Consider the following 22,342-nt stretch of genomic DNA (forward strand, 5'->3'; position numbering starts at 1 on the left):
ATTGTTTGTCAAGTTTTTGCTTTTGAAAACTTTAAGGAAAAGGTGGTGGAGGTGTGGGGGCAGATTGTGATTTTTCTTTTGTATTTTTAGCAATTTTTTCAAACATAATTTCTTTTTCAACATCTTTTTCAATTTCTTTCCCATCAGATTGAATTGAAATCTCAGGATTTAATGCTTGATTACTTACCTCTTTACATACCTCTTTTCCATTACGGAGAGTGATTGCCATGCAATGTTCCTTACCTTCTCTTCTTGGGTTGGGTTAGTATCACTTAGTAAGGTACCTTGAGGTCTAGTGTTTAAAGCACTGGCAAGTTGGCCTACTTGTATCTCAAGATTTCTAATTAAAGTTGTTTGATTTTGAATGGAGGCATCAGTCCTTATCATAAATGCATCAGTCTTTGTTATGAATGCATCAGTCTTTGTCATGAATTGCATGAACATATCCTCCATTGAAGGCTCTTTCTCTAGCATAAGGGCTCTAGATGGAAATCTAGGGGGAAAGTTTGACTTAGTCGTTGATTAGGACTCTTGGTTGTTATTCCATGAAAAATTAGGATGATTCCTCCAACTACAAGTATAAGTCTTGGAATAGAGATTGTTCTGTTGCGTATTTCCAACAAATTGACAAGACTCAGTATAGATGGAACAATTGTCATTGGAATGTCCTTCCCCACAAAATGCACATGTCATAAAGGAGTTCTGAACAACATTAACACTCAGCTTATCTATTTTCTTTATGAGAGAGGCCAATTGTGTAGAGACAGTGTTTATCACATCTAATTCATGAATTCCAGCAATTTTTCTTGTACCCAATCTTTCAGATGGCCATTGATAATTATTAGAAGCTATCTCTTCGATCAAATCATAAGCTTCATCAATGGATTTACTCATAAGTGCACCCCTAGTGGCAGCATCAATGGTAGTTCTAAAAGGTCCCAGTAAACCATTATAAAAAGTCTGAACTTGCAGCCACTTAGGTAATCCATGGTGAGGACATCTTCTCATCAAATCCTTATACCTTTCCCAAGCCTCATATAGTGATTTAGAATCAAATTGCATGAAAGAAGTAATATCATTCCGCATTTTTGCTTACTTTGCAAGTGGAAAGAATTTTGCTAAGAATTTTTAAGCCAAATGATCCCAAGTATTAATGGAACCAGCAAGAAGCGAATTTAACCAACTCTTTGCTTTATCTCTCAATGAAAAAGGGAAAAGCCTCAATCTTATGGCATCATCAATAACACCATTAGCCTTGAATGTATCGCAGATTTCCAGAAAGTTTATTATATGAGCATTCGGATCATCATTAGGCAAACCCCTCAACTGAACATCAGTCTGAATCATCTGAATAATTGATGGCTTAATTTCAAAATTGTTGGCTTGAATAGGAGGCCTTCAGATACTAGAGTGGATATTTTGTACTTGTGGGACTGCATAATCCCTCAAAGGCTTGGTCTCTTCCTCTTGTTGATCAGCCATTGTTTTACTTGGAGTAGAAACTTTTTTATTTTTCTTCCAAAGTCTTCAAAAGTCTTTTTGATTTCTTGATCAAAAGGAACAATTTCCAAATTTCGGGCTCTTCGTATAAAACGATCAAAAGCACCTAAAAAAAGAAAATAAAATTAAAGAAAAGAAAAGTCTAGATTAAAATTAAGAATGCTTGGTATTAATATTAACAAAAAAGAATTAAAAGTCAAATCCCCAGCAATGGTGCCAAAAACTTGTTGTTGAATTTTCTACTCATGCAAGTGTACGTATCACAAAGATCATATAAAGATGAGTAGAGTGTCAATCCCACAGAGAATTGAATTAATCCTTATAGTTAACTACTAAAATTAACACACCTTAATTTTATCAAAACAAATAAAATTAAAAGAAAATTTTAAATTAATAAACTAATAACTAAAACTAATATATCAGCGAATTTTACTTTTCTAAATGTAAATGACTACCAAACCTAAGATTATGATTTTCCTCAATACTTTATTGGATTATTGTCTCTTTCTCTTAACTCAGTTTAATGGATTAAATTGCTAACCTAGAGTCCTAAATTATTTATAAGTCTTTGTTGAGTTTCTTATAAAAATATCTCTCCCAATTAATTTACTATATGTCTATGCAAATTAAATTGAAGAAAGATTCATTGAGTTTGTGCTCTAATCCTGGCTATGTATGGCTTCTAAGTCTATGTCTACCCTATATGGAAATCAAACTACCTAATCAACTAAGTGCATTCAATCATATGCTATTTTATTCAAGGTCTACCTAAATCTCCTTGATCAAGGTTTAACCTAGGTTTCCAATTCAATCTAATTGGTGATCAGGCAATTAGAAGCATTAAGAATTGAATAAAATAAACAACTTAAATCTATCAAACATAAGTAAAAGAGAGATAAATAATTTATACTATATATTGAGTTCAATCATAATCTTAGATTAAAAATTTAGTTCCCCATCAAGTCACACATTATCATCGAATAAAGTATAAACATTAAAACAAAACCAAGAAAATAAGAGAATAAAAGAAAATATAGAAAAACTTGAGAATTGTATTCTTGATCTTAAAATCTCCTTGAATTCTACAAATTCTTCTTAGCTTCAATGATTTTGTGGCTTAACTCTCAAATATCAATCTGGTGTTTCTTTTTTTCCCTGTTAAGTTCTCCGAAAGGTTGTTTTTATAGGCTTTGAAGTTAGACCAAGTTGGGTGAAGAAAGAAGTCAATTTCAGCTGGGATTTTCTCATCAAACTATGTAAGTCGCAGCTTTGCCAAATTAATTAACAGAAATCACAATTGCTCTAGGACTACTGCAGTATGTCAAATTTGACAAGATTTTTGACCGTATTTTAGGCCGAACTGGGTAAAGTGATAAACATAAAAGTTGTATATTGTTTTCTTATCTTTGTAATGGTCTAATAAATTTTTCATTTGGAGCTCTTTAGAGAAAGTTATGGTAAAAATACAGAAACATATGTATTAGAAGTCTGCACCTCGAAATTGCTCTCCTTCTTCCATTAAAATTCTTCTTTCAAACACCTACAAAAGCACAAATAAATCTTATTTGAACTACATTAACACCAAATTAAAAATAAAATTAACCAAGATTAAATTGACTCACCTAAAATAAATAATTTAAAATAATTAAATAAAACGTACTAATTTCTATGCATTACTACAAAAACCTAGCCAAATTATTACCAAAATTAATCCCAAATAGCTCTATATCATAGAGTTATCAGTGACAAAACTTGAACACCTTTTGTGTGAAAGAATCTTAGCCACTCAATCGCTTGGCCTCCAATGATGCACATACGATTGCAATAGATCCTTCTCAAGGAGAGAGCTTTATTCCACGAGCTTGTGCTAGCAAGTGGACAATGATTTGTTTGCTTTTCCTCTTTGATTTCCAGCAAAGAATCAAAGGAGAAGTTTTCAAAAGAAAATAAACTTCTAAAGAGTGGCAACACTCAAGAGAAAATCCCTTTTCTTTTCTCCTTAAAAAAGAGTGACTAGAATGTGATGTTTATATATAGGCTTAACATATTGAAATTTGCAAAAGAAGTCCTTAATATTATAACAATTATAAAATTTAACCAAAACCTAATTAAACTCTTTTAATTAGGTCCTTAGTAGTTAAAACCTAGAATTTGATTTAAGTCTAACTTAAATCATCGCACTCTCAGTTTAATCCAAATTGCAACCTTTGTGTGTGACCTATTAGGTTCCTAACATGTTGGTAATGGAATTGAATTATAATATTATCAATTAATTAATTTAAATGAATCATATTCAATTTTAAATTAACTAATTCAATTCCATAGACCATGATTGGCATCTAGCAATGCATCATGGCCACCCAATTGTTAGGAGAGTCAAAGGATTCTTTGACAACCTTTCAGTGTACAGTTTTCAGTCCAATTTATTCCCTCCCCATATATCCCCGAAGATGATAAGATCTTGGTGTAGTGCCTACTCTTATTGATCTCCATATCTGTTCTTGCAGTTAGATCATTAGCTTTTTGGAGACTTATAAAACTCATTTCATAATCTCCTAATCACCTTAAGCAAGGATTTGATTAAGCTAATATCAACCAAGAACTAATGAGATATTTCCCCTTGAATTACTTGGGGTGATGATTCCTATCTTGACTGTTAATTTGCCTTCATATGTTTCATACTATACTAAAAAACATCCTGTTTTGGCATCCTTGATTAGGCACTCATAAGGATGAAATCAAAGCATAGTACTCCACATACAAAATGACTTGGTGTCTCAAGTCTAGGGAGTAGTTACACAACTAACACATGAGAAGTATTTCATAGACACTTGAGTGAAATACTAAATGCACTTCTCATGACGGGTCATGTTCAGTGAACTCGCTATCCCATGGCAAGCACCCACATGCTAGTTCCAAGTATCTCTATACTTCAACCTATGAAAACGATTACTTACTTCACAAGTAAAGAACATAACATGTGCCAACTTTGAGCATTATTGATGCCCTGTCTCAATAATACAATGATTAGGAACTTTTAGGAACAATGCTTTAATGCATAAGGATCTCATAATTGTATCCCAATACAATTCCTTTGCAAGGCATATATAGTTCCATAGGCTTTGTCTACTTAAGTGCAAAAAGTAATTAAATTACAAACTTATGGATAAAGATCTACCTTAATGTTATTATGAATAACAAAATCTCATACATGAATATCTCAAAATTGCAGTTCCTATACAACCACAAATTGGCTTGAAGGGCTTATACTAACATGTACATCTTATATCAGCTAGGTGATCAATTGTACTTCATCTTTTCTTCATTTCTTGATTACTTAGAGTGTGCAAGGCACTCTAAGGGGTTGATCAAGCTTGGTTTAGCTTGGTTGTTGTGGTAGGTTCTGACTTAGCATTAGAAAAGTTAGTTTTGGGTTTTGGTTGATCCGATGAAAAACCATTGTTAAAGGTTGTGGTTGAGCCTTTGAAAAGCCATTTTGGGTTTTGGTTGATCCTGCGAAAAACCATTGTTAAAGGTTGTGGCTGAGCCTATGAAAAGCCATTGTAAAAGCTTGGTGGAAGCTTGGGAATTCCACTGGTTTTAGTGATTTGGTTTAGAAAATCCTTGGTTGAACAATCAAGGTAGTGGATGTAGGTCTTTGATCGAACCACTATAAATCATTGTTTTTTGTCTACTTTCTTTTATTTTCTTCTTATTCTTAGCACTTAAATCATTCCTCCAGGAAGCTGTAAACTTCCATTTTAAAGTTCATTTCATCAACTCTTTACTTGGAAAGAATTTTTGTGCCATTCCAAAAAGTGCTATTCACCCATTTCTAGCACATTTATTTGGGACCAACATTAAAGAGTACAAAGAATTATGGCATTTGTTATTCAGGATTTCCTTCAGTTTTAGAAGGGTACACAAATGCTAGATGGAACTCAAATAGAACGGATCATACTTCTACAACTAGTTGGATTTTTACAATTGGTGAGGGTGTTGTTTCTTGGGGTTCTAAGAAATTGTCTTGTTAAGCGAACTCTACTATGGCGGCTGAATTTATAGCTTTAGCATCTGCCACCCAAGAAGTGGATTGGTTGAGAGATTTACTCTATGAAATTTCGCTGTGGCCTAAACTAGTGGCACCAATCTTGATACATTGTGATAATGAAGAACTTCATCAAAGGCGTGAAAATTTATGTGATAATGGAAAGAATTAGTGATGGTATAGTCACTACAAGTTATGTGAGGTCTTGTGAAAATTTAGCGAATCCGTTGACTAAAGGTCTTAAAAAGGACTTGGTAATAAAGACCTTAAGAGGGATGGGTCTCAAGCCTATCAATTAAATCTCCAATGGTAGGAGCTCACCTCAATGCTTGTGTCCAACCTGCAAGTCTTGGGTATTGACCATTCTACCACATGGATGATTGCAAGCACTAATTTATATTTTCCATACCAAGATGTGTAGTGCTTGGTTCTCGTAATGTGAAAAGTAAGGTTGAACAAAAGTTCTTAATAGACCTATAACATGTATATGTTGAAGTACTATAATTACGGAGTACTTCCAATGGGAGCTACCTATGTGAGTGAAAGTGTGCCCACTTCTAGGAGCTAAAGACTTGACTCTAGCAGCACTCATGAATGGATGCAAAAACACAAGGCCATAAAACGTGTTGGCAAAACTAGATACAAATTGAGCAAGGAAGCTTGTGTGTGTTTAGTGGCCCAACTAGTCAAATGAAGAATCGATGGTCCAATGCTTGGTCAACCACTTAATTCAGACTAGAACCAACCACACTACTAACTGAAGGTTTAAATCTATGGGATACCTTTATTTATGCACAAGGTTCCCAAAGTTGTTGGTATCTGGAAATTTTGAAAATGGTGGGAAATTGTTGGTGTATTTTCAAAATCAAAGATTACGTCACATAATGAAAAGCTATCTTAGCTTAAAGGTTAGGTCACATAAAATGACATAGTGTGACTATTGGATTGTAGGCAGGTTTTCATGTGAATGGTTATGTCTCTTGGTAGAATGACATCCAAAGGTCATAAGACAAATTGAAAAAACACCATAGCCCAAAAGTTTAAATATGAAAAGTTATTGTTTCCAATTATAACTTAAAGATTATGTTTTACGGAATGAATAGTTGTCCTTTCATAAGATGATTATTGAAACAATACCTTTATCCAAAAGTTGCGTCTGGCAAAATGTAAAGATGCCTTTTAGACAAAATGGTGCCTTAATAAAAGGGTTGTGTCCTTGAAAAAGATACACTTGCAAGCCTATATAAAAGGCTTGTTACCAACCATTTTGACACATCAAATCAAAAAGAAAACAAGAGCAGAAACATTATGAGCAAGAAAAGTGTTGTGTTATATTAACATAAACACTTAAGTTATCATCAAGTACAAAAAGCATCAAAATTCCTTATAATCTAGTTGCTACAGAAAGTACGCTCTAGGGCCAAACAACTTTGCAAACCCTTGGGTGTATTTAGCAGTCTAGTCTAGTAAAATGCAAGATGAAGTTAGACATTGGTTTCATTATATCTGTCACAGCCCATATTCTGGGCCATGACCGGCGCATGGGCCCAATGGGCTCAGCCCACTAAGCCCAAGCAAGCCTTTTTGTATAATCTTATACAGTAATTCATATCCCTTTAAAATCCAAGATTCATAATGTTCAAATATAGTCCCTTTGAAAACAATTCATAAAACCCAATTATGTATTCATAATGGCATCATCTACCATTATATACATATATAGCTTGACAAATGAATCTTAGTATTTCACCTCAAGTATTCATATACACATAATTAGGCCTTGACTGTCAGCGGAGTGACTCTGGTCACGATTGCGAACATTTAATGTTATCGTAAACCTACCGAGCAATGGATAGGGAGGAGCACCTTATCTTAGGATCCAATCACCTTTAACTCGAGAAACCTAAAACATGAATTTTAAAAACACGAGTACAAACTCAGTGAGTGAACATAGAAAGGGAACATGCAGTGACAAGGAATGGTTTAGAAAACATGATGCACTTATTTAAAAACAATGCCATTTACTTTAGTTCTTATAAAAATCCCTCCATTAAACCCTTGGTTGTAAAATCATTTAATGATGAAGGAACCGTATTCAGCATGAAATTGGAAAGAAGGGAAATTTCCAGCAATTATCCAATAAGGCAATATAAACAGAATGTTTCTCGTTGCAATAAAATCAATTTGCAAATAACAGTAAATTTTCAAGATTCATCATGTGCATCCCACCACATTGTGCACATAGCCAGACATCCCATCTCACCGAGCTCATGAGCATCTCACCACATCGTGCACGTAACCGGACATCCCATCTTGCCCAGCTCATGTGCATCCAACCACATCGTGCACATAGCCAGACATTCCATCTCACCTAGTTCATGTGCATCCCACCACATTGTGCACATAGCCGGACATCCCATCTCACCCAACTCATGTGCATCCCACCACATCGTGCACATAGCCAGACAGTATCACCATCCATCTGCCTCACCACCGTCATTGCCAGCAAGTGCACACTCACCCCGTACATGCACGATTGCATTTGTCATACAATGGTACTGTGAGACCTTGACCTTTATAGACTTGTAGCTAGAAGTATACGTGATATCTCTAGTCAGGGGTAATTTCGTCATTTCCTTAGTAAGCTCCTAAAAGTAAGTTTTAAACAATATTAAGGCCTAAGTAGACCTAAGGCATAAATGAATGATGAAAATATGGGTAAAATAACGAAGAAAATTAAAATGATGATGATTTCCATGGTAGGGGCAAAATGGTCATTTTTCATCTCAAGTCAAAATTTTTAAGTTTTCATGAACTCGAGCATTTCTAGACCACCATGGACCTTGTCCCAGTGTCAAAGGAGTAAAAAGATTGCATAAAGGATTATAGGAGAACAAGCTAATTTATGGAAGGACATTTTCGTAATTTAAGTGAAGTGGATAAGCATGGGCTATAAATATCATCTTCCAAATAACTTCTTCTCCAGTTTCCAGCAACTTCTTCTTCTTCTTCCTTCTTCTCTTTCACATTGCTTCCAACCTCCATGGAAGCTTGATACGAACCTCCATAAGCTCCCTCAAAATAGCTCCACCTTTCATGCTTTTGGTGCACCCTTTCATAAACCCTTGTGCTCTTCCACTCTCTCTGTTTAAAACCATTGAAAAATCTTATTTCCATACTCTCTCACTAGTTAGGTGTTTTAGAGAGAGAAAGAGAAAGCTTCAATAATATCTTGAAAGTTTTTGGAAAGAATTTCAAATACAAGCTACCAAGGTGAGTAGTGAACTAGAATTGATTTTTTTGTGTTGAAAATGATTAGTGTTTAGACTTGTGGGTGTTTTAGTAGTTGAGGTTGTTCATTCACTTTAGAGTGATTAGGATAGTGAACATAGATAGCCACTTAAATGGCAATTAGAAGCTAGCTAAGAGAAAGCTTTTAGAATTTATAAGTATGTGAATTGACTTAATGGTGATGCTAATGTGATAATAGGTTCCAACGACACCCCATCGCCCCATTTGGACCATTAGAGAAGTAGAGTCAACTAAAGGTTCAACAAAATACCAGTGAGTGGACTTGCATTTCAAACTTGTTTTGGGAATGTGAATGTATTTGCACAAGATATTTGAATGATTTTATCCAACTTTTCTTTGAAAATGTGTGCCAGGGAACAAGCCTTGATTAAATGTTTTTGATATTGTAAAATGTTAGATGTGTATAAGGATGAATCCATATGCTTTATATTATGTTGGAATGTATGTATATATCTTATGAATATGTGCTGTGTATTGATGAATGATGTTAGGTGGTGATGTTAAAGTGTGCGAGTAGGGAGTGCACACATGATGATTTTGAGTGTGTGAATAGGGAGTGCACACATGATGATGACAGAGTGTGCAAGTAGGGAGTGCACACATGATGACGATGTATGCATATGTAAATGTGTGTGTTATAGAAAGCTCATGAATATGGTTTATGGATGTAATGCATGTGGAATCTTGCATGTTGAACTTTGGAAATTTCTAAGCATGTTTAAGTTGAGCTTGTCTTTGCAGCTAAATGGCCTATACTTGAGAGAATCAAAAGTTGTTGTTGGTATCCTGTTCTCGCTGAGGCAAGATTCATTCTCCCTGCAGCAAGAAACTCTCAGGTTTGATAGGTTTGTCTGACCTGGTTCTCGTTGCAGCAAAAAAGTTGCTGGAGCTTCTCTCTTCAGCGAGAATCATTCCCGCTGCAGCGAGAAACATTCTGTTTTGATTACTTAAATTTCGCTGCAGCAAGATTATTTCTCGTTGCAGTGAGAAAGTTTCTATCCGTTATGCTATCTTGCTGATTTTTGCCATACTTTTCCATTTCATTTACACCATAGTTGATCATGGACTCCCCACGTTTAAGGGTTTATATAATTAAGTTTGAAATGAGGAATTTCAGAGAGAAACCTTCGGCTAGTTGAGAAACCCTCGTCTAGCTAATAATTTAAGCCAAACTTCGCTGCAGCAAAAATTCATTCTTGCTGTAGCGAGGACCTGCCGTTTCGTTTGATTACTTGTATATCACTGAAGCTTTCATTCTTCAAATTCTTGTTTATGTATGAATTCATTGTTATCAAGTGATTACCCATTTAAGGGTGTAAAGAGGGGTTTAATAAGAATGAAACTAAATTGCATTGTTTTGAAAATAAATGCATCATGATATTTTTTTAAACATTCCTTCTTGTTTGCTTGTTCCCATTTTATGTTCACTCACTGAGTTTGTATTCACCATTTTCAACTTCATGTTTTCAGATCAGGAGGCAGTCGATAACTAGGTCGAGGTGCCCTTGTAGATTCGACTCTTGGTAGGTGTCTCGGCATTCAGTAGCTGTACTTTCGTCCGAGTCTTTTCCCTGGAAATCGAGTCTCCTTTTTGAGATGTATAGACAAACCTGATGTAAATTATTAAGATACATGTTATAGACAATATATGTATATTTTGATGGGTAATGCCATTACGAGTTGGCAATGATTAGCATTATTTTGATTCGAAATTATGAAATGTGACTTAGCAACTTTTGATGGAATAATGAACAGGTCGCATAGATAGGCTTGCTTGGGCTTAGTGGGTTATGTCCGTTAAGTCCATGCACCAGTCATGGCCCTGGATTTGGGTCGTGACAGGTACCATTTATGACATAGTATATATATATATCAACATTATACAAAAACATATGGATTCATCCTTTTACACATTTCACATTTCACAACATCAAACATTTTATCAAGGGCTTGTTCCCAGGAAATTTTAAAGCAAAAACTGATAAAATTCTCAAATGATTCATTGAAACACATAAACATTTCCCCAAAACAGTTTGAAATGCAAGTTCACTCACCTGACAAAACTAGCACCAACAAGGTCCTAATCCAAGTAGTCCCGAAATACCATTAAACCCTATATTTATCAATAAACCATAACAACCTCAATTAAGTCATAAATTAAATCTAATAATTCTAATGAATTTACATTAGGCAATCTACCCTTTAACCTAACATTTAACCTAAGTTTCTAGTCTAATTCACAAACCCATTTGGCCAACTACTCCAATTTAAAATTTCGTTACCTAGATGAGCTTGGAGACATGAAGATCAACAAAAAACCTAATTTTTCCAAGAAAAATAATTTGAAGAAATTAGGGAATAAATCTGAAAATATAACCATAAATTCAAAAATTCCAAAAGTTGGAAACATATATACCTTTCAACCTTGAAAATGAAGATTTGAAGCAAAAAATCCAAGTGTTGTTGAAAGTGAAGTAGAAATAGAAAGTATAAGAAACAAGGAAAGATTTTTCTTTCTCTCTCCTAGGGTTTAGATGTGCTGGAAATTGGGGTTAGAAGCTGCAAATTCAGTTCCCAAGAAGTTTGGAGAAGAAATAAGCAAGAAAAGAAAGGAAATAAGAAGAAAACAAGGAAAAGAAATTGAAAAACTCCATTTTCATGGTGGTAAATGTGAATATGGCATTGGGTGGGGAGGAAGAAAAAAGAAGTTGCTGGAAGCTGGTGGAAGCTGCTGGAAAATGCTATTTATAGCCAAAGCTTATCTAACTTTTCATGCAATTACAATAATGCCCTTAACAAGGTGGCTTATCTTACTCCTATCCTTTGTGCAATCTTTTTTTTCTTTTGACATTGAGAAAAGGTCCAAAATTCTCTAGAAAGGTCCCTTGAATAACCTCCCAAAAGCCCTAGCTTCCAAAGTCCCATAAACTTGTTAATTGTGGAAAATACGGTGAGGGCCACGTGTCACGACCCAAATTTCGGGTCATGACCGGGGCATGGGCCCAATGGAAGTAGTCCACTAAGCCCAATCAAGCCTATTAATCTGACATGTTCATCATTCCATCATAAACTACTAAGTCATATATCATAACTTAGAATCAAAATAATATTAAGCATTGCCACTTCATACTGGCATACCAAACAAGTGTATATACGCTGTCTACACATGTATCTTAATAATTCACATTAAGTTCGTCTATACACAACAAAAGGAGACTCGATGTCCAGCGGAGAGACTCGGACGAATGTACAGCTACTAAATGCCGAGACACCTACCAAAAGATGGATACAAGCCCACAAGGACACCTCGTCCTAGATAACGGCTGTCTCTTAATCTGAAAACATGAAGTTGAAAGCGGTGAGCATAAACTCAGTGAGTGAACAAGAAGGGAACAAGCATACCATAAGGAATGTTTATCGAAATCATGATGCACTCATTTTCTCAAAACAATGCAATTTGTTCTAGTTCTTAGTAGAACCCCTCATGTAAACCCCTCATGAGTAAATCACTTAAAAGATCCATACTCAACTCTGGTACCAAAGAATTGAAAAATATAGCAAAACCCACAAGTTAGCCAAAATGGACAAAAAGTTTCTCGCTGTAGCGAGAACCAGGTCTGGTGAAGGCCCTCAAACCTGAGAGTTTCTCGCTGCAGCGAGAGTCAAAACATCAAGGAAAAAGTCTCATTTTCCTTTAAAACAAGCCATCTTGCTAAAATAACAATAGCAACATGTAAACATGTAAACTCCCAAATTTCAACAAATCAAATGCTCACATATTTGCATTTGCAACCATATACCATATATGTATATATATATATATATATCAATCATCATGTACACCCTCCCAACATCATCATCTCATATGCAATGGCTTATGCATACTCCCACTCGCATATAGCCGGGTCAGCAATGGCTTATGTGCACTCCCACTCACACATAGCCAGGTCAGCAACGGCTTATGTGCACTCCCACTCACACATAGCCGAGTCAGCAACGGCTTATGTGCACTCCTACTCGCACATAACCGGGTCCACATCAACATGCAAAGAAGCATCCAATGCATATCATGCATTTTATCATATTGTGATAACACATAAACCATTGTATAGCACATTTTCACAATATAAAATCATTTTACTAAAAGCTTGTTCCTAAGGTACATTTTCTAAGACAAGTTGGATAGAATCTTTCATATTCCCCAAAATAAGTTTGAAATGCAAGTCCATTCACCAGTATTCGTTGAGCCTTTAGCCGACTCTTAATTCCACTAATGATCCAATTGGGGTGATGGGGCTTCGTTAGCACCTACCATCAAATTAACATTTCCATAATGTCAATTTACATACTATAAACCCTAAAAGCTATGTTTTAAATAGCTTTCAATTGCCATTTAACTGGCCATCCATTTTCACTTTCCTATCACTCCAAAGTGAATTAACAATCTCAACTACAAAATATTCACAAATCAAATCTCTAGTCATTCTCAACACTTAAAACCTAATACTAGTTTACTACTCACCTTGATAGATTTGTAACTTTGAACTTTTTTCCAAAAGCTCTCAAGCTATTAATAAAGCTTCCTCTTTCTCTCCTTAAAACACCTAACTAGTGAGAGATTATGGAAACAAGATTTTCATCATTTTCAAGGGTTTTAAAGTGAGAGAGTGGAAGAATACAAGGGTTCTAGTCAAAAGGGCACCAAGGTATGAGAATTAGAACTACAGAGAGAAAGTTATGAAAGCTTCATATCAAGCTTCCATGGAAGAATTAAAGAAACCTGATGCCACGACCCAAATTTCGGGCCATGACCAGCGCATGGGTCCAATGGACGTAATCCACTAAACCCAAGCAAGCCTATTATTTATCTTACTTATAATTCCATCTATTATCACTAAGTCATATTTCATAACTTTGAATCAAAATAGTGACATACATTGCCAACTCGTACTGGCATTACTCATTTAAAATTTACATTAAGTTCATCTATACATAACAAAATAATACTCGACTTCCAACGGAAGGACTCGGATAAATATATAGCTACTAAATGCCGAGACACCTACCAAAAGATGGACACAGGTATACAAGGACACCTCGTCCTAATTATCGACTGCCTCATGATCTGAAAACACGAATTTGAAAATGGTGAGTATAAACCTAGTGAGTGAACAAGGAAGGGAACAAGCAACAATTAGGGACAATTTAAAATCAAGATGCACTTGTTTCAAAATAATGCAATTTAGTTCATTCCTATTTAAAACCTCTCCAAACCCGAGAGTTTCTCGCTGCAACGAGCATGAATTTCGCTGTAGCGAAAACGGAGCAACAAGAGAAACATTTTTCCTCGCTCAACAAAAAGCCATCCTGCTAAACTAATAAAATCAACATAAAATTCATGAAAATTCTCAAAGTACAATGTGTCAAATTTTACGTACATTACAACCATAAATCATTGTCCATCAATTTGCTATAACACTCACATTTACATATGTATATACCCATCATCATCATCATCTCACCAACCCATCATCATCATCACCAGCTCATCATCATCATCACCAGCTCAAGCGCACTCCCTACTCGCACATGGCTGGGTCATCACCGAGTTATGCACACTCCCTACTCGCACATAACCGAGTCATCACCAGGGTTATGCGCACTCCCTACTCGCACATAACCGGGTCATCCTCGCTTATGCGCACTCTCTACTCGCACATAGCTGAGTCAACATAATTACACAACATTATATTCAAGCATATATGTATATCAACATAATGCAGCCACATAGAAATCCATAATAACCACATTTGATAACATAAACCTTTTCTCAAAAGCTTGTTCCCAAGGCATTCATTTTCATGAAAAATTGCATAAAATCATTCAAACACTTTGTTCAAAACAGTCATATTCCCAAAACAATTTTGATAGACAGTCCACTCACAGGTGTCTAAAATTCGAATTCCGGGTGCACCGGACTAATAGTCCTCAAGCGTAATTCCTTTGCCTTTTCCAGACGTCTCATTACCTTGACAAATAACAAAGTCGAGGAATTTACAATATTGTCCCTAAATTGATATAAACTAATTTAAATTACTAATGCTTGATATGTAAATGCAAAAATACGTTCGACTACCGCTTAATCACGGTATCGATTAAATTTGATCGATCATCCGATTAATTGGCGATTGTGTCCAAATCACCTCTAAATTAATTCATTTTTCCTCTAATACCTTAATTTACCACATACAATTTAAATAAACCAAAATTCACCATTAGAACCCTCACATTTCCTTATAGAAAAATTCGGTCATTTGGTGCATTAGCACTGAAATTTTTTTCTACATAACCGTTTCACCTTAATTCATCATTTTCCAAGCCATTTTGCTTGGAATAAAAACAATCCCCCATTGATATTCACCCCTCATGGTTCGACCAACAAGGAACCCTAGAGAAATTGAATATTTCTTTTGTGTTTTTGTTCATAACCATGCTTAACTATCCCTAAACACTAACATAGTCTAAAATCAAATTATTCCAACAACAATTCCTCTTCCATACCCATTTTTCAGAATTGAATTCATCATGATAACTCAGTATTCAACCATGGAAATCAAGAACAAAAGCATGGGTAAGCTAGGTAACAAGGAGAATTAAAGAAATTTTAACTTACCTAGCTTGTTTCTTTGATTTCTTCACTTTTTCTTTGAATTCCACTTAGGTTTTCTTGTTTTTCCCTTTGCTCTTCCCTTTTTCTTGTTGCTGGTTGTCTAGGCCGAATATGGTGAGAGAATTGGGGATTTAATGGGCTGATTTCTATAGAAAATAATAAAATAATCAAGCATGCCACATGACACATGCTTATTGGCCTAATTTTTAACTTTTTGACTTTTTCTTCTTAATTTTCCACCACAATTATTCTGGTATTTATCCAATCCTACCACATTTAAAATCTCTTGGTCTTGACAAGTGCTGGGGCGAAAAATTTATAGATTTGCCCCCGGAGTGAAAAAATTATGATTTTACCCCTATACTCCAAAATGTACCGGAATCACATTATTTCTACTTTTCAACCTCAAATAACAATAATATTCATCAATATTCATCAAATGGGGCAAAAAAATCATTTTTTTTAAAATTTTCGTTTAGTCCTTTAGTGACAAAATTACCATTTTACCCTTGTACTCCAAAAATACCGGGAATCATAATTTTTCACTACTAAACATCATTTTATACTCCAATAATCATAATTATATTTCATATAATTATTCTTGGTCAAATGTGATCAAATCTTGGCTAGAAATCTCCATTTAAGAATCAAATGGTAAAATGACCGTTTTATTTCTAATCGGTTAATTTTCCTAATGGACTCCAAACTGGACCTTGAACTCCGAATCACTATTCTAAGCCATTCTGTGGGTTTCAAAATTTTCAATTTCCTCTTAGAATTTCTATTTGGACTAGTTCAAGGCTCGATTTAATTTAGTTGTACCACTCGGCACAATACCATCTTTTAATCGAGCTTTACAAGGTCTCACACGTGAGAGGGAAGAGAACAAGAAGAAGAAGCTGCTAGAAGGAGAGGATATTTATGGCCCAAGCTTATCCACTCCCTTGGAAATTACTAAAATGCCCCTCCACAAATTAGCTTAATCCTTGAAATCCCACACTTTTTCTTCAATTTTCCCACCTAGGGTTTGTGTTCTTTCCTTTCCTCTTCACTTCATGCTTTGGCCAGCCATATGGGTGAGACTAAGAGAGTTTTAAATAGATTTTACAAGGAAATTCTAGAATAATCCAAGCTTGACACATGGCATGTTTCCATTAGTCTATGTGTAATACTTATCGATTAAGCAATCTCTCTCCACCACATAAAATGTTTCAGTTATCCACAATGTAAAATGCTAATGGCTGAAATCCATGGGCATGACAAGTGTCAGGTGGTGTAAAATTCCAAAAATTCTTATTTTGTCCTCGGGTGACAAAATTACCATTTTGCCCCTAGAACATAAAAATCATCAAAATTTTTATTTCCTTGTCATTTCACCCATATTTTCATCATTCATTTATGCTTTAGGTTTACTTAAGTCTTAATATTGTTTAAAACTTACTTTTATGGGCTTATTGAGAAAATGACGAAATTATCTCTGATTAGGGATATCGTGTATATTTCTATCTACGAGTCTATAAAGGTCAAGGTCTCACACCGCGGCTCTCAATTTCTAGCGCCGCGGCGCTCAAAGGTTCTGCCAAATTCTGTTCCTCTAACATAGTACTTTCACTTCAACAAATATTTTGACCACTTTTCGACCAGAATTGAGCAAAGTGGTAAACATCAAAGTTGTAGCCCTACCTCTTATCTTTCTAAAGGTCTAAAAATAATGTCATTTGAACTTGTGTAGTGGCAGGCATACTTGAAAAAGCAAAATATATGCAAATAGAGCAACAGTCCATTGTGCACCTTTATTCACCAATTGAAATTATTTTTGATCCTACTCCTATAAAAACATAAAATAAATATAAATAACATAAAACTAGAATTGTTAGCCACCATATCAAGGTATGGGGTACTACAGTCTCCCCCACGTAAAATGAATTCTTCCTCGACTTCAAATCGGCGTAGGGTGAACAATTAAAGTTCTAAAATTCTTTTACATCACTTCCGTTGGCCATTCTTAACATAAGATCTTGGCTTATGCATCATATCAACTTCCAATCTTTTATAGAAAACTCGACAATGTCATAATATATAATTATGTATACTACTCTTGTTAGATCAAAACAATATCATTCTTCATCTTATGATGGGAATTCAAATATGCCATTAATTCTGGTCACAACTCAATCAAATCATCCTTAAATCATCAATTATGCATGTTTACTTAACCATCTACAATTCCTCTATCTTGATCTTTTATCAAACCTTCCAACATTCAAGCATTTATTTCTCCCATTGACTATAGGTCTAAATTGTCAACCCACCTCTATTCCGTTTTACATACTTCCATGCAAATTCCATTTAAACATTCCACGATACATAAGGATCAAACACTCTTTATTCATTTCATATATATTCAATATCATGGTTAATTCAAATCCGGTAACCATTAGTAAGCATATTTCTAAAAGCAAAACTCCAGTACTTTCATGATCGAGCACTCACTAAATAAATTTTAACTTATACCACGAGGCATTTCAATAAATCATGACTGTCACATACCTCCTTATGATCAAATCTCTTTAATCAATAACTCAACCTCTCAAGGTTAAAGTTACTCAAAATTCTTCTTTAAAGTTCTTTTCCAAGTTTCATCTTGATTACTAATCATTTCTATATTTCCAATGTCATAGCTAGTTTGTTCGTAATCAATCACATACAACATATCTAAGTTGAAATTCCTCAAATTTATTCCAGTTGCCAGATCTCATGGCCTTATTAGTTTTTTTCAATCTGAAGATGAAATTAAACATTTATCTTTCCTTAAGTGCACTTTAAAATCAAGGAATCATTTACTAAGACCTTTCCAAAATTAACTTCTTTAGCCCTTTTTACCTTAGAAAATTAAATCTATATTCCTCCATTTTGAATCATGGGCTTTTTACCAATCAAGGCAGATTTTACACTTTTAATTACGTGAATTCAAATGCACAGCTACGCGCATAAGCTATAAACTTTTCCCCAAATCTTCATATATCAAAACTATATATTGGAGCCATACCAAAACTGATACATCATTTTCCATTACCCCTTAGGATATTAAATTCATGTCATACTTTTCTATTTATGTACTTCATAATAACTTAACAATTTCTAGCTCATGGTTAAGCTAGTTCATATGCCAAGCCTCTCAGGCTATATCAAAACACCAAGTTTGATCACGATATAATAGAATATGATGAGCTTATACCAAAAGTATAAACACTTACCTTTAAGCTAACAATATTATAATCAACTTATTCACTGCCAAAATCATCGATAAATTATCTTAGTCATTATCTGCTGCTATAACCATTGATAGGATATCATCATCGAATCAAACTATAACTAGCTCTGTATGAGTTTTTTTTTTTGTACCAATATACAACATATATGTTTCCAAAAATTTTTAACTTCAAGTAGTCTTAGGCATAACCAGTTCAATAAGCCACTTGTAATACTGAAATAACCATCAAATCAAGTTTGGAATCATCTCTTTTCATGTTTAATCAAATCATGCCCACCATCATGTGATGATTACACAAAGCCAATTTCGATGTTTTATTTTTCATGCAAAAACCAATCGTTAATTGGCACTATCCCTAGACACCATGTGTCTTAAAGATCGATTTTTCTTAGCCCAAATTTATATTGTAGTACTCCAACTCCAAGTCATGTCTCATTACCAAATCTTTACCCGCATATAAGTACTTGAATTCTCAAATCATCATTTCTTTTCCAAGTAGATCGCTACAATTCCCGTGGCGTATTTTTATTCCTTCACCAGTAGTAGTATCATTTAATCAAACCATATCACCCTCGTTCTTTAGACATTTGAAACACAATTCAACCTTTGTCTACCTTCATCAGACACTTTACCTTGATAAATGCTCAAAACAAATTGGAATTTGTGGGGGAAACATATTTTACAATTTATGCCTTTTATCTACAAGCATATCATGACCATAACCTCATCAGGTCTACCTAATGGCAAGATAATCATTGCCTTAAACCAACATTTTCAGGCATTCTTATATTTGCAACATATTTTTATACTCATGTGACATATCAGTCACGAGTCCCAACCTGACTATATAGCCATTTGCTCTTTAAGCTTGAAGGTTTTCTCATTGTGAGAAATCCCTTGAATTTATCTCACTAGAATGTTCACAAAGTGGTTGTAAGTCCATAACTTACGGTTTAATGCCTAAAGGAGTGAACCCTATCTCATTGTTAGAGTTCTATACTTTTCTATCAATCATAGCTCCCTTGTACATTTACCTATACATTGTTGGGTTAATCACAAGCCTCTCACGGCCATCCAAATTCGACCTCTTATAGCAAGTTAAGCTAGTATATTCCCTTATGCCTTTCCATACACTTCCAAAACACTTAAACACTCCCTTTAATAGGGTTCTATTGAGAACTTAAACAACCAAAGGCTTATCTTCAAAGCGACTCATAGCTTTAATAGTTCAATATATGTCCGATAACACTTTAGCTCATTGACCACATTGGACGTTATTTTGAGATCTTCCAAGGTGTCTGTGTTCTTAATTCGGAGCATACCATCTAACTTAGTATATTTGCATTGGTTATCCTTAAACTTCTTATGCTCGTTATAACAATATTTATATTTCTCCCATCATTTGTCTCACTTTTTTTTTCACATACCTTCATATAAGGCAGTAAAGAAACTCATCAATTCATTTATGTAAATACTTTCCAAACCTTAAACTCTGATAAACAAAGCTTAACATCAAGTCCAATGACCATAACTCCGCTTACAAATTCATCCCCATGCCACTCACATCCTGTTCTTGTTCTTGCTTACTAAACATACGATGTTCCTAGCGTTGTGGCGTTGGGCAGTCAATACTGCAGCGCTGCAGTCGTTGGGAATTCATTTTATCAAAACAATTCTCTTATCCTTAAGGCTACTACTTTAATCATTCTCAGCCATATAGTTTTCCTCTAAGTCTATACCATAATTAGCAAAACTAACTTTCTACCACAAATACGCAATCGGAACATTAGTTTCAACATATCTACTTCACCTTTGGTGGTATGTCAAAATCATCCTCTGGACACATTCCATTACTAACTTTCATATACCTTTACCATAACATTTAGTACAATTTTGATTAAGCAATGATCTTCATATTTACTCTTAGATACACATATATCAAATTGTACATCTCTTAGTGTTGAGATAGTGACTTTACTCATCAATTCTTAACTATTTACATCTATAGGATAGACAATCCATTTAATTTTTGCACCTTGCCTTTGCAATCATATAAATCAAAACTTCCTAAACTTAGGATGCAAAAGCCCCCTTTTTGAGCTTATCCAACCATCCACATTTCCTAAGTCCCTTACCTTTGGAGAAGTCACATTTACAGCTAATCATTTTCATCATAGTTTACATTGTCAAGCCCAGCCCTAAATTATCTACCATGTTACATACGAGACTGATAGAGTGATTGTATATTTGAATAGCCTTGGAAGAATATTTAAAAGTCGGTATTGTGCTTAGAAGTACAAGTAAGTCGATTTATACATCGAACTAATTAAAATAGAGATTTTAAAGTGAAATTAGGAATTTCACAGCCCAGGGATGACTCAAAATGGTAATTCGGAGTTTGAGGATCAATTTGGAGTCAAACTGAAATTTGCACTATCTAGGGGCAAAATGGTCATTCGCCACTTGAGGACAAAATGAGAATTTTAGAAAAGATTTTTTTTTTGGCCCCATTTGAGTATTGGAGTATGATTTGAGGTTTAGAAGTGAAAAATTTTAATTTCGGTATAATTTGGAGTATAGGGGTGAAATGGTAATTTTACAACCTTGGGGCAAATCGATAAATTTTCACCTCCGACACTTGTCAAGACCAATGAATTTTAATCATCATGGAAATGGATAAACATGAGAAAAGTGTGGTGGAGAATCACAGAATTAAAAGTCAAATATTTAAAATTTGAACCAATAAGCAAATGCCATGTCACGACCCAAATTTCGGGCCATGACCGGCGCATGAGTCCAATGGACGTAATCCACTAAACCCAAGCAAGCCTATTATTTATCTTACTTATAATTCCATCTATTATCACTAAGTCATATTTCATAACTTTGAATCAAAATAGTGATATACATTGCTAACTCGTACTGGCATTACTCATTTAAAATTTACATTAAGTTCATATACACATAACAAAATAATACTCGACTTCCAGCGGAGGGACTCGGATGAATATACAGCTACTGAATGTCGAGACACCTACCAAAAGATGGACACAGCTCTACAAGGACACCTCGTCCTAATTATCTGCTGCCTTGTGATCTGAAAACATGAATTTGAACATGGTGAGTATAATCCCAGTGAGTGAACAAGGAAGGGAACAAGCAACAATTAGGGAGAATTTAAAATCATGATGCACTTGTTTCAAAACAATGCAATTTAGTTCATTCCTATTTAAAAACCCTCCAAATCCGAGAGTTTCTCACTGCAGTGACCATGAATCTCGCTGCAGCGAAAACAGAGCAACAAGAGAAACATTTTTCCTCACTCAACAAAAAGCCATCCTGCTAAACTAATAAAATCAACATAAAATTCATGAAAATTCTCAAAGTACAATGTGTCAAATTTCATGTAGATTACAACCATAAATCATTGTCCATCAATTTGCTATAACACACACATTTACATATGTATATATATATATATATATATATATACGTATATACCCATCATCATCATCTCACCCATCATCATCATCACCAG

At 34.7% G+C, this 22,342-nt stretch overlaps 1 non-coding gene across 1 annotated transcript; it reads left to right on the forward strand.

The window, feature by feature from the left end:
• Positions 1 to 982: 982 nt before the first annotated feature.
• On the forward strand, positions 983 to 1,089 carry LOC148760390 (small nucleolar RNA R71). Its single transcript, XR_016023307.1, has one exon. It is a non-coding gene; the product is annotated as a small nucleolar RNA R71 (small nucleolar RNA).
• The last annotated feature ends 21,253 nt before the right edge of the window (positions 1,090 to 22,342 follow it).

The sequence above is a fragment of the Theobroma cacao genome, chromosome 10, assembly GCF_053813885.1.
Source record: "Theobroma cacao isolate CCN51 chromosome 10, ASM5381388v1, whole genome shotgun sequence".
Lineage (NCBI taxonomy): Eukaryota > Viridiplantae > Streptophyta > Magnoliopsida > Malvales > Malvaceae > Theobroma > Theobroma cacao.